The 14,618-nt window shown below is 36.7% G+C and overlaps 1 pseudogene; it reads left to right on the forward strand.

Moving 5' to 3' along the window:
* The first annotated feature begins 2,405 nt into the window (after positions 1-2,405).
* LOC101707322 (dnaJ homolog subfamily C member 2 pseudogene) lies at positions 2,406-12,655 on the forward strand (annotated as a pseudogene).
* Positions 12,656-14,618: the final 1,963 nt, after the last annotated feature.

A 14,618-nucleotide genomic window follows, 5' to 3' on the forward strand; every position in this document is an offset into this window, starting at 1 on the left:
GGAATTGGGAAGCCAAGAAATTAGATGCACAAATACAAGTAAAAGCTAACATTTATAAAACACTTCCCTTGAGCTGTGGACTGTTCTAAACTCTTTATACATCCTCTAATCAGCTGTGACTAAATATTATTACTCCTATTCGAAAATGCAGAAACTCAGTGTTATGGCTTGTGTCTAGATGTCCTCCCAAAGCCTCATAGGTGGTGGCTTTCTCAGAGGTGACTGGATCTAGAGTGTGTGATACTGGGATTAAGGGTGTGTGATTACTAGATCAGTCCACTGATTGGTTTGGCACCCACCCTAAACTCAGTAGCCTAGATCAAATATAAAAGAGGGAGAAAGAAGCTGCTAAGGTCTCTTGGACTTGCTTGCTTGCTTGTCTGTCTTCTGTCTGCCATGAACTGTTTCTCCTCTGAAATGCCCCTCTGCTGTGCCACACTGCCTTGGAGCCAGCTGACTATGTACTGAAACCTCTACAAACTATAAGCCAAATAAACCTTTTCTCTTTAACTTTGGGTGTCAGCTCTTTTGTCTCAGCGACAAGAAATATAACTATGACACTCAGGAACAAAGATATTGTCCAGCTAGAGAGTAGAACAGCTAGAATTCTAACCCAAATTATCTAACTTGAAGGTTCAAACTTTTAACCTCTATTCTGTACTGATCCTCATTTATTCTCTCTCTCTCTCTCTCTCTCTCTCTCTCTCTCTCTCTCTCTCTCTCTCTCTGTCTTCACCCTCCCCACATTCTGAGTTAAACATGTATTACTTACTTCTTTATTTTCTAAATTCATAAATACAATTTTAAATGAGGTAACTCCTTCTTTAAAATCCTCAAAATTTGAATGTGAGATTTGGCCTTAACTAAATAAAAGTCCTTTCTAGAATCACTTTTGATTCATGCTCATGAAAGTGCACTGTAAGAATAAAAATGGCTTATGAGGTAGAAAATGTGACAGTTAACATGAAAAACAGTAGGAAATCCCTTGCATGGGTTCAAAGACTTCCTGATACTACAACAGAGAGATGGGATTAACAGTGTGGAAAATTGCCAAAAAGATTTTTTCTACCCTAATATCTATGCTCCTTTGCAATGTAATTTTGCAGTTCTTCTCATCAAGAAACGGAATCTAGGGGCCGGGGATTTAGCTCAGTGGTTCCGCCGCCTGCCTTGCAAGCGGAAGGATCTGAGTTCCATCTCCGGTACCAAAAAAAAAAAATTAAGAAACGGAATCTATTTCTTCATTTTCTCCCGTCTGGACTTGGCTATGGAGACATTGACAAGCCTGATGAAAGCAGAAACCCAAAAGCACTTGGTCTCTGGAGCCTACATTCTTGCTGCTTTAAAAACCTTGAGACTACCACATAAATTGAACCCCAGGTAGCCTGCTGAAGATAAGAAGCTGTGCACAGGAAACTGTGCCTCTGCCAGACCACCAACCACCATGTATGCGAATGAGGCCACCAACTGGCCAAAATTACCTGAGAGAGCTGGCCTAGAGCAGAATATCTGCCCAGCTGACTCAAAGCTACAGAAAAGTGGTTAGTTTTAAGCCACTAAATTTGGAGGGGTATGTCACATGGCAAAAACTGACACAAACTGATTATTACCTATTGTTCTGAACCAAAATATGTCTATGTGTCATTTCGAAGAACTACATAGCTGCATTAAAGGAAAGAACAAACAAGATTTGAAAAATCTTTTCTTCGTAATTTCTTTTTATGGATCGAACTCGGCTCCTTGCGCTTGCGAGACAGGCGCCAGAACCACTGAACTAAATCCCCAGCTGTTTTTAATGTACTTTTTAAAGTACTAAAAAAATACGGAATAGAGGAAACCTGCCCTTCAGTTTCAAATAATGAATCATTATGATTAGATGTGCCCATTCGCCCTCACCTTTGGCCCAAAGAATATAAATAAAATGAGAAAGACTGCTACTTTCCTTGGTTGGCATGGTCCTTTGGTGGTTCCCTATAAAAGGTTGATAGAAGGGTATAGGCAACTCCCAGGCAACTCACCTGGCCCCTACTCAACAAAGGAGTAATTCTTCCTTTAGTACATTAGGACCACTGGAACGAGACTCTGTTTTTAACAGGACAGCTTAAAACAATGCATATAATAATTGGGCATCACTTGGCATTGCATTTAACTGGAATTCAAGAATTTTTTTGATACTTATCTTGAAATATTCATTTCAAAGAAAACACTTAAAAGAATGGTCTATCCTTAGAGGAAAGGCAACCCTGAGTTCAAAAGAACCTAGAGCAGGGGCCAGGGATTTAGTGCAGTGGTTCTGCTACCTGTCTCACAGGCTCAAGGTCCCGAGTTCGATCCCCGGTACCAAATAAAAATAGAACCTAGAACAGTTGGCATTAGGAAGAAGCATAGAAGTAATCACATACAGGATGTCTTATGAAAGCCTGGACTTCCTGCCTATCACTGTTGCCAGGAGAGTTATGGAACTTGATCAGAGACCATCCTATGAGCAGTTAACAAGAGAAAGGAAAGTCAACCAAAATACTTCTTACATCTCCATTTTGGTTTGCTCTGGCACTGATCCAGGTAAACAACATGTTAGAAAGATAGATTTGCTGTGGGAAATAAAAGATTAGGGAGCCACTCATGCAGATGACTGAAAAGTTCTTAATGTGACAACCAGTGACCACCAATAGAGTCATTGTCTCTTATGTCTCATGGTTCATAAGACTTTCTTACAATTTAAATGTCACTGAAGTCAATTTCATCTTCATATTATTTTCTCTCCATTGATATTGCAGTGGGGAACTGAGAATGGTCATTGGATAAAGACAATATTTTTATTGTCATTCTCTCTAAAGATATTTCTGATTATGCAATTTTTACAGTATTGAGGATTAAACCCAGGACCTCCCACTAAGCTATATCCCCACCACATTTTATTTCATTTTTTATTCTATTTTATTGACAGGGTCTTGCTAAGTTGCTCAGGCTGGCATCAAACTTGTGAACCTTCTGCCTCAGCCTCCCAAGTATCTAGGATTGCAGATGTGCATCACTATGCCCAATTATAATTATGCAATTTTTAAATGTTACTTGTTTAACGATATATGAGTAAGTAGATAGGGTCTTTTGAAGCTATAGAATAAAATGTGGGAAATATCTGTGATACTGTTGAAAAAGAATAGCTCTCATGAATTACAGTACATTATTCAGATACACTCCATCTTTTTCCATGTGGATGGTCACCCAGTGAATCTTGTCATCTCTTGAAATAATAGTAATTTAGACTTCCTACTCTTTTGACTTCACCAAAACCTCCAGCTCATTGGCCCCTCCACCTTTTCTCAGATATCAGCTCATCCCCAGCTTCCTGCTCACCCTATACAATTTTGTTTCCATGTTGCTTTCAATTCTTCACATTACCTGACTAATCTCCAGAACACCGAGGCATCTACCTTCTCTGTGCATGTATCTGAGCTTCTAAAAATACTTAAGAAAAATCCCACAGGGTTTTCCTCATCAGTTTGTTCTCCCACTTTGAACCATCACTTCTTATATCTTAAACATTTTTCTACTCTCTTCAATGTCCAATCTCCTCTTTAACTTCCCCATTCTCAGCAGATAATCTCACATCCTATCACACAGAGAAAGGATAGTGTCAGATGAAAAACATTTCAATTTTCCTTTCTTCCTTCCCTTGTTATAATTAAGACTCTCCTGTCCTATTTAAAAACTATCCTTCCTAGGATCAGGAATTTAGCTTAATGGCACCGCACCTGCCTTGCAAGGCAACATCCTAAGTTTGATCCCAGGTACTGGGGGGAAAAAAAGAAAAAAAAAACTATCCTTCCTACTTGTGTTCTGGATCTCATACCTCGACATCTTAGGCCTTCTGGCTAGTAATTCACAGTCCATCTCACACCAACCCATTTCCCATCTCTCTTCTACTGCTTCCTTCAGGTTAGCATTTAAACATGTTCAAGGCTCTCTCTACTGTGATGGCTAATTTTATGTGTAACTTGACTAGGGTAAGGGAGACCAAGATAGCTGGTAAAATTTCTGGATGTGTCTGTGAGGGTGTTTTCAGATGAGAGTAGCAATTGAATTGGGAAAACAAGAAGATCCAGTCTCACCAGTATGGGTGGGCATCCTTCAACCCATTGAGAGCCCATAGAACAAAAAGGCAGAAAAATGAATGTGCTCTCTCTCTGCTTGAGTTGGAACATCATTTTCTCCTGCCCTCAGGCACCAGTGTGCCTGGTCCTCGTGCTTTTGAACTTAGCCTAAAACTAAAATCACTGGCTGTCCTGGTTCTCACACCATCCAAATTGTACTAGGGCTTAAACCATTGGCTTCTTGGTTCTCAGTCCTTTGGACTGGAACTATACCACCAGCTTTCCTAGCTTCCAGCTTACAGACACAGATCTGGGAATTTTTGTGCTCCATAATTCCATGAACAAATCCTTCCTAATAAATAAACCTATCCTATACATCCCAATTCTCTGCAGAACCCTAATACTTCTGCCATCTTACCAAAAAAATTTCTTCTTTCTTCCTGTTCCATTCTCCTTCCTCTATCTCATTTGCTTTTCTCGCCTTCTTAGACAAACTTCTCCAGAGACTTAATTAGTACTATTTACTCATAATCATTCTCTCATTCCAGTCTGGATTCTATTCTTACTAGTCCCCTGAAAATATTGTCACAGAGGCTGATAATATCACCATGTCACGAAATCCAGTCAAATTTGGGACCCAGAAGAATCTCCAGAGGAAGTTTCAATTGATCACATTATGCTTGCCCATTTTCCCTTAGGCAAAATAGTAAAATATAGATATTATAAAAACTGTCACTTTATCACAAAAGTCTAACCAAAAATAGCTTACAGTCATATTTAGAGAATAATAAAAATTTATCAAAATTACATGTTAAATAAATTCTGTAATATATAAAGTTTGCTAAGAGATTTGTATTTCTCTTAATCTTTTTCTTTAATTATTTCCACATATCAAAATTAATGCATACTAAGGGCAACCCACTGTCTGGTCCCTCTTCTGTCTCTCTTAGACAGAAACTTTCTTTCTATCAATAAATTTTTCCTACTCTTAACCTCCGTTGTTCCTAGAATTCATTCTTTGATTTTAGAGAACATGAACTTGCACTTTGGATAACTAGCAGGTTTGGGAGTTGCATCTATTCCCCCTATATCATTTACTGCCAGACTACTTTGGTTTGGGCCTATCTTTTAAAGTTTAATGGAGGGATGAAGAGTAGACATATCTGGCCTTGTTCCCCAGCTTAGGGAGAAAGCATTGTATCGTTTCCATTCATATAAGGCATTTTTGCTGAAAGTATGGAGTACATGTCTTACCTGTTAAGAAGGTTCTGTTCTACTTCTAGTCTCCTGATAGTTTTTACCATGAACAGTACACTTTAGTCCAATACTTTTTCTGCAACTACTGACAGGATCATATGGCTTTTTCCTTTCCTTTGTTAAAATGATGATTTTTGGGGGTGGATCTTCCAATGCTGAACCAACACTGCCATCTCTATAACAAAACCATTTTCTACATACTGCCAGATCTGACTTCTAAGAGTTTGTTTTGTTAAACAAATTTCTATCTATGTCCATACTTTTTTCTTCTGTTATCTTTATCCAGTTTTAGGATTAGCACAATGTTGAGTTTCTAAAATGAGGGGAGAAGTGTTCCTTCTTTTTTCTGCTTTAATTGTTTGATATAATTTATCAGTTAAAATGTATATGAGCCTGCTGTTGTCATATAAGTAGGTTTTCAAGCTAGGAATATACTTTCTTTAATAGGTGCTATTCAAATTTTATATTTCCTCCAGAGTTAGTTTCATTAATTTGTCTTCCAAGGTACTTCTTAGAAGTTGTCAAATTTATTTCAAAAAAGATTTTTGTAATATGCTTTCTATATCCTTTTAAATTCTGTAAAATCTGTGGTAATGTCTCCTAGATCTTGATATTGTAATTTTAAAAATGTATAATTGATATTGTGTAATAGGAAGAAAAGGTCTAAAGGAGCAGGGGAAGTGGGAGGGGTAGGGGAAAGGAAAGAAGAGAAAAGAAAAAAATGTGAGAAAAGAAAAAAAATGGAAACAAAGTATTTGCAAATAGGGAAGGGTGGAGGGGGTGAAGGGAGGGCAAGGGAAGGGGAAAAAAATAAGAACCAAGATACTCATGTAATGGTATAAGATCCCAATGATGAATGTAACTGTATTTTATACCTAAAATGTACCAATAAACTTAATGGGAAAAAAAAAAGAAACTACCACACCCACATGCTTCCCCTGAGGATGAATAGCAGTGATTGATATTCTAAATAGGTATCAATCACCTGGGCTGGGGACAAAGATCTTCCAAGAAAGATCCCTGACACACCCCTTTCCACCAAAAATCCTTGCTCATTCCTTGTACGCTTATTACATGACTTGTTTCCCCTTTGGATCCCCATTTAATCAATATTACCTAAGCAACTATACTTGTCATAATCTTATTGGTTGCTCATAGTTTTGTCTACCTTGTGATTTCTCACTGGATCAAATATTACCTAAGTGACTGTACTTGTAATTTTTCTAGTTGACTACAGTTTTGTCCCACCTTGAACGCACCTCATCTCGTGGCTTTATACCATAAAACACTTTTGAGAAGTTGGGTGGGCAGGCAACCCACTTTCCAGTCCTCTTTCTGTCTCTCTTAGACAGAAGCTTTCTTTCTCTCAATAAATTTTTCCTACTCTTAAAAAAAAAAAAAAATGCATACTAGTTTAGTAACTAAAACAAAACAAAGGCATACAAAGAAAACAGTCTTCTGTACCTAGTATCACCCCATTTTCTGGTCCCTGATGAAACCAGTGTTGAGCATTTTCCTCCTAGCCACAAAATCATACACAAGCATATTAAACAAATATACCAGTTTGGCTTGATTGCTGGCTAGTTTGGTTTGATTTGGTTTTGTTTTTTTCTTAAATATATTTAAATTTATTCTTATAGAAGTTTTAGAGAAATTGAGCAAAAAGAACAGTTTTCATATTCCATCTTTACATACACACTCACAAGCACATGCAGGCAAAACCTCCTCCACTATCAGTATCTTGTATTACATTGGTAAATTTGTTACAACTGGTGAACCTACATTGACAAATAATTTTCATCTGAAGTCTATAGTTTATCTTAAGGCTCACTCTTAGAATTATACATTCTATGGATTTTGAAAAATATATAATGACATGGATCCACCACAATATATTATATGGAATAGTTTCACTGCCCCCAAGTCTCCTGTGCTCTACTCATTCATCCCTCCCTTTCCCCTAAACCATGCGACCACTTACCTTTTCACCATCTCCACAGTTTTGCCTTTTTCAGAATGTCATTCACTGAAACCATATAGTTTGTCGCTTTTTTAGACTGGCTTTTTAAACTTAGTAATAAGTCTTTAAGTTTCCTCCATTTTTCTTTATGGCTCATTTCTTGCTAACATGAATAACATTCCATTATTAAGATGTACCACAATTTATTTATCCATTCACCTACCAAAGGATATCTTGAATGCTTCCAAGGTGAGCTAATATGGATAAAGCTGCTATAAACAACTATGTGCAGGTGGTCATGTGGATGTACTTTTTCAGCTTACTTGGGTATTTACCAAGGAGTGTTACTGATGAATCAAATGATGAGTGAGCTAATTTTTGTAAGAAACTACCAGCAGAGCAGTGCATATTGGCACACACCTGTAATTCTAGCACTCAGGACACAGAGGCAGGTGGATTGTGACTTTGAGACCAGCCTGGGCTACATAGAATGACCCTATCTCAAAAAAAAGAAAAAAGAAAAGAAAGAGAAAAACTCCTAGTGATCTTCCAAGTGGCCATACCAACCATTTTGCACTTCTGCCAGCAATGATTGAAAGTTCCTATTGCTCATTTTTATAGTGACAGAATAATTCCACAAACATTGTAATGCATCTTCCTTTTCCTCTTAACATAAATCATGGATGTCCAGTGGATAAGCCAGTGATAAAGTCCACATTCATTTGTCTTAATATTTTCATGTGCATATATGTATAGTTACATATGTAGGGTAGTATACATATCCTTTTCAAATTTTGGCTCCTTCATTTTACCATGAACAAATTAAAATCTCAAGGCCTTCATTTTCTTATCTCTAAAATAAAGATAATTTGATGAAGGCTTATTGAATTAAGACATGTAACATGTTTAAAACTATACCAAATATACTAGACACAAATGTTATCATTGTACAGAAAAAAAAAATTAAAGACATTGTAATGGACCAAAGAGATTATACTGTTTCTCTAGCATCCCCTTCCAGGTTATATCAATTTTTCATTGTCTTTCAGCTATTTTACAACTCTGTAAATTATAGAAAATAGAAATAATGTAAATTATTCATGTCTATAAAAATGCAAATTCATCATGTCTAGTGGAATATAATTGATTATTGCCTCATAGATTGACCCATTTTGCATCTATTCATAAATTTATTCCAACATTTTTCATTTGGCTTTGTAATGTGTGGTTCTTTGACTTTCCCTTTGGGACAATTGTAACATTTTTTTGTTCCCTCAATTAATGAGTCAAATAAAATCTTTATACATGTTTATTTAATATTAGTATGAATTTTGATTTCCTATTTTAAAAAATATTATTTAGCACTATTATTAACACAATTACTATAGTGGGTTTTTTTTTTCAAGAACAATGCCTTGAGTCAAAAATCTTATGCCCAGGCACCTTTGTATATGTTAAAATAATATAAAAATATTCTCACACAGGCAAGTACAGAAAATACATAAATATAACACAAGATGTAGATTGCTTGAAGAAACCAGCACAGAGAAACAAAAATCAACATTAAGAACTCTGTAACCTCAAAGAACTGAACTTAAACACTGAAATCCCTTAAATATGTAAGTAGCCATAGGTTGCAAATATCAAAAAGATTATTTGATTTTTTTCAGCTTTTATTGTAAGATGACATAAAAAGTTTACTCAATAAAAGTAATTTTATTACTATTTGGGGGAGAGAATCACCAACTTTTGTGCAAATAATGCCACCCTTCTTTTAAACACTGAAAGTATAACTGCTTAAGAAATGACATGAGCAATAATTCTACAGCTATATCTCTCCTTGTGAATAGCTGTAGAAAATTAAAGGCTGAGGGGCCAGGGATTTGGCTCAGTGGTACTGCCACCTGCCTCACAAGCACAAGGTCCCGAGTTTGATCCCCAGTACCCCCCCAAAAAAAAAAAGAAGAAAGAAAAAAAATTAAAGGCTGAGAGAAATGTTCATAATCCACTATTTAGAGCCAAAATGAGAGTTTAGTGGAGCTCGTCATTTGGAGAGCTTGCCAATCAAAGAATAATGAAAGCTACAATTTCCCTCTTTCCTATTTAAATTAAAACTATTTGGATAATAATATTTTTAAATAGATTTAAGTACAATAATCTGGAAGGGATTCTAGGAGGACGTGACCAAACACTGACACTCTCCCATGCCCAATTCCTTCTTTAGGTAGACTGAAAAATTCTATCCCATAATCATCTTGCAATGTAAAGAAGAGTTTCCTCTGTATGGCTAATAAACTTCCTGCAAAAAAAGATGCTGTCGAGAGGAAGGCAGATAGCCCACCAGCTTTATTTGTCACCAGTACTCAGGAGCTGAGAATTTTCCCTTCTGGCAGATCCTTTCCGCAAACCTTGCCAGAAACAGACCTTCCCCCGAGGTGGAAGTGCTCATCTGCCTGAACTAGGAGGACCTAACAGGGCCCAGCTAATCTCTTATCTGAGTGCTCAAAAATAATTAGCTTGGTTCTGATTTTCCTGTAAGAACACTGAGAAACTTTAAAAAAAAGAAAACCCACTACCAAAATCCAAAAGGTTTTGCATAAAGACGATCTGTCTGACGTATATTTGACTATGTCAAATTTACAAAGTGAATTAACATGATTTTGACCCAGCATTGTCTGAGCACTTATAAACTCATAATTAAGCCACAACATCTATGCCTACTGAGAATATTTCTGCAATGAAAGGTAAATAGCTACAGGACCTTTGGTATCTTTACAAATAATTAGTAAAACATTTCCGCTCTGGGAATGCATGCTAACAAACTATGAGGAATTCACATCATACATTCCCATCCTTCTTAAAAAATAAAAAGATACAGAACACTTAAATATATGATTTTTGAAATGAATTAACACATAGAATTCCAATTTATATTTATATTTTTAAGAAACCTAAAGGGGCAATCGCGCATCGGTGCCGGCAGCTGGTAAATCAGCTGCCACAGCCATGCACAGGCTGTGCCTGTGAGCCACTGATCTCTAGTAAGCACCTTGTACCTCAGACTTTGTTTCAGCACCTGCTTCCAGAAAACTCAACCTGTGGGATCGAACTCAGGACCTTATGCTTGCGAGGCAGGTGCCCGAACCACTGAGCTAAATCCCCAGCCCTGTAAATTGCCTCTGTACTGATGTTGAAGTTCAGCTCACTCAAGAAATGCACCATGCAATTATAGAGGATGTAATGCAATTTCAGACCAATATTCATACATAGGGAAATGGAGAACTGAGGCCATTGTGTAGATAATGAAGATTGGAAAGATTTAAAAGACTAGAAAGATAATCTTAAGATGGAGATGGGTAAAGGGACTACATGGAGACAAGGGAATGCATAAAAGGACTACTACCATGTTGTCATACAATAAGACCATGGGAGTCATATTTTATAGTAAAACAAGTGAATGTTCAGAGAAAGAGTATTTTGGGGGGGATAATTAGCAGAGTACTATACTCAAGAACATCAAAATGTACAGTAATCACAAACAGACCTAGGGAAACTGCACATTAAAATTACAAATTAGATTTTTCTTTTCGAATTATATGCATTTATGTATATTTTTAAATAATGGGTGAAATATTTTAATTGACATGAATTGGAATTCAGAAATAGTATTTTCAAGCTTTGCAAATCATGAACAATTCCACAGGTTGCTTTCACTGTGAATAAAGGCCACCATTTCAACTCTGTCTTGTTAACACAGTAACTTCTAACTGCACTGGGCTGATAGGAATACCATCTTTAGAAATGCAAAGTTCTGAATCAACTGCAAGCATTTTAAAAACCTGAAGTGCTCAAAGGTCTACTATCTAGAATATATAAAGAACTAAAAAAAAATCAGACCCCCCCCAAATATAAAGACCCAATTCAAAAATGGGCATCTGAAATGAACAGATATTTCTCAGATAAAGAATTAAAAGCACAAATAAACATATGAAAAAATGTTCTACATTACTGATCATTTGAGAGATGCAGATGAAAACAACACTGAGATTCCACCTCAGCCCAGAAAGAATGGCTGCTATCTCGTGATGAGAGAAGATGGATTGAAAAGCAGAACAGAGCAACAAGGGCACAAAGGAAAAAGAAAGAAATGAACAAAATAAGAACATTAGTTGATAATGCCTATAGCTGTGACCCGAGGATAAAAAAATTTAAGGAACAAGAAAAAGCGAGGAAAGAAGCAGAAAAGAAAGCAAAAGCAGAAGCAAAACAGAAAGAGCAAGAAGCTAAAGAAAAACAAAGACAAGCTGAATTAGAAGCTGCTCGGTTGGCTAAGGAGAAAGAAGCAGAAGTGAGACAGCAAGCATTATTGGCAAAGAAGGAAAAAGACATCCAGAAAAAAAGCCATTAAAAAGGAAAGGCAAAAACTACAGAATTCATGCAAGACCTGGAATCACTTCTCAGACAATGAGGCGGAACAGGTTAAAATGATGGAAGAAGTGGAGAAACTCTGCGACCGGCTCAAACTAACAAGTTTACAGTGCTTGAATGAAACACTCATATCGTCTACAAAAGAAGTAGGAAAGGCTGAGCTGGAAAAACAGATAGAAGAAATAAATGAGCAAATTAGAAGAGAAAGAGGAAGCCGAAGCACGCATGCGATAAGTGTCTAAGAATGCAGAGAAGTCAACTGGTGGAGGTGGGAGTAGCAGTAAAAACTGGTCAGAAGATGATCTGCAGTTACTAATTAAAGCTGGAACAAATTCAAGATGGGAAGTTATTGCTAATTACATGAACATACATTCTTCTTCTGATGTCAAAAGAACAGCCAAAGATGTTATTGGCAAAGTCTCCATAAGCTTGACCCTCATCAAAAAGATGACATAAACAGAAAGGCTTTTGATAAATTTAGAAAAGAACATGGACTGGTACCTCAAGCAGATAATGCAACACCTTCAGAACAATTTGAAGGTCCGTGCACAGATTTCACCCCTTGGACAACAGAAGAACAGAAGCTTTTGGAACAAGTTCTGAAAACATACCCAGTAAACACACCTGAGAGGTGGGAAAAAATTGCAGAAGCAGTTCCTGGCAGGACAAAGAAGGACTGCATGAAACGATATAAGGAACTTGCTGAGATGGTAAAAGCAAAGAAAGCTGCTCAAGAGCAAGTGCTGAATGCAAGTAGAGCCAGAAAGTGACGTAATGACAATCTTCATTGTGTGTATTTTTATAATAAAACTGAAAACACTGAAAAAAAATGGCTGCTATCATGAAATCAACCAATAACAAATGTTGGTGGGGTTTTGGGGAGAAAGGAACCTTTCTCCATTGTTGGTGGGAGTGCAGACTGATGCAACCACTGTGGAAATCAGTATGGAGATACCTCAAACAACTAGGATTGGAAGTCCCATTTGACCCATCTATTCCCCTGCTGGGTATCTTCCCAAAAGAATTAAAAGAATCATACCACAGTGATATGCACACCCATATTTATAGCAGCACAGTTTGTAATAGTTAAAACTTGCCCAGTTGCCCATCAACTGGAAACTGGATAAAGAAGATGTGGGGGTTTTTTATAAAATGGAGTACTACTCAGCCATGAAGAATGAGAAACTGGAGACATTTGTAGCTAAGTGGATGTACATTGAGGCTATACTCTTAAGTGAAATAAATAGAACACACATGTGCAAATACCAAATAGTTTCTCTGGTGTGAAAAACTAAAAGTGTAAATAAGAATCAAAATGTATAATTGATATTGTGAAATAGGAAGAAAATGTCTAAAGGAGTAGGGGAAGTGAGAAAGGTAGGGGAAAGGAAAGAAGGGAAAAGAAAAAATATGAGAAAAGGAAAAACATGGAAACAAAGTCTTTGTAAATAGGGAAGGGTGGAGGGGGTGAAGGGAGGGCAGGGGAATGGGGAAAAAAATAATAACCAAGATACATCATGTAAAGGTACAAGATCCCAATGATGAATGTAACTGTATTGTATACCTAAAATGCACCAATAAACTAAATGGAAAAAAAAAAGAAACCTAAAGGAAACTGTATCATTCCCAATATATATCATACCCCAAATGTTTGCTCCTTTTTTTAGTCTAATTAATGAATTTATTAATACATTTATTTTTATTTTTAATTAAGTATATTGGTACAATTTAGATATACATAATGATCACATTCATCATATGGAACTTGAGACTGTAATTCTTTTTTCCCATTCCCCTCCTCTCCCTTCAACTCTTTTTCCCCTCTTTATTTACAAAAGCTTTGTTTCTATTTTATCTTTCTTTTTTCTTTTTTTCCCTTTTCCCTTTTTCTTTTCCCTCTCCCCCCTCCTTAGTGCCCCTTCCTATCTGAATTTTTTCTTCCTATTTCACATTATCTATTATACATTTTGGTCCTTATTTACACTTTCAGTTTCTCACACCAGAGAAACTATTCAGTATTTACATATATATGTCCTATTTATTTCACTTAAAAGTATGGCTTCAATGTGCATCCATTTAGCTATAAATGTCTCAAGTTTATCCTTCTTTAAGGCTGAGTAGTACCCCACTGTAGAAAAAAACCACATCATCTTTATTCATTCATCAGTTGATTGGCATTTGGGTTGTTTCCAAGATTTAGCTCTTACAAACTGTGCTGCTATGAACATGGGTGTGCATATATCACTGTGGTATGGTGCTTTTAATTCTTTCAGGAAGATACCCAGAACGGGGACAGCTAAGTCAAATGGAACCTCTAGTCCTAGTTTTGTTTTGTTTTTTTCTCTTTGGTTTTTTGAGACAGGATTTCACTATTTAATTCAGGCTGACTCAAACTCATTATGTAGCCCAGGCAGGCCTTGAACTCACTGCAATCCTCCTGCCTCAGCCTCCCAAGTACTAGGATTACAGGCATGCCCCACCACACCTGGCTGGTCCTAGTATTTTTTAGGAATCTCCACACTGATTTCAACAGTGGTTGCACTAGTCTACATTCCTACCAACAGTGGAGAAGTGTTCCTTTTTCCTAGCATTTGTTATTGGTTGATTTCTTTCTTGATAATAGCTATTCTTTCTGGAGTGAGATGGAATCTCAGTGTTGTTTTAATTTGCATCTCTTGAATGACCGTGATGTTGAACATTTTTTCATATATTTATTTGCCATTTGTACTTCTCCATCTGAGATATGTGTATTCATCTCAGATGCCCATTTTTGTATTGGGTACTTAAATTTTGGGGGATTTGATTTTTTTTCATTCTTTATATTTTCTAGATATCAGTCTTTTATCTGAGAAATAGCTGGCAAAAACTTTTTCCTACTC

The sequence above is a fragment of the Heterocephalus glaber genome, unplaced genomic scaffold (assembly GCF_053883595.1).
Source record: "Heterocephalus glaber isolate CG9 unplaced genomic scaffold, H.glaber_assembly_v1.0 deba00001481, whole genome shotgun sequence".
NCBI classification, from domain to species: domain Eukaryota; kingdom Metazoa; phylum Chordata; class Mammalia; order Rodentia; family Bathyergidae; genus Heterocephalus; species Heterocephalus glaber.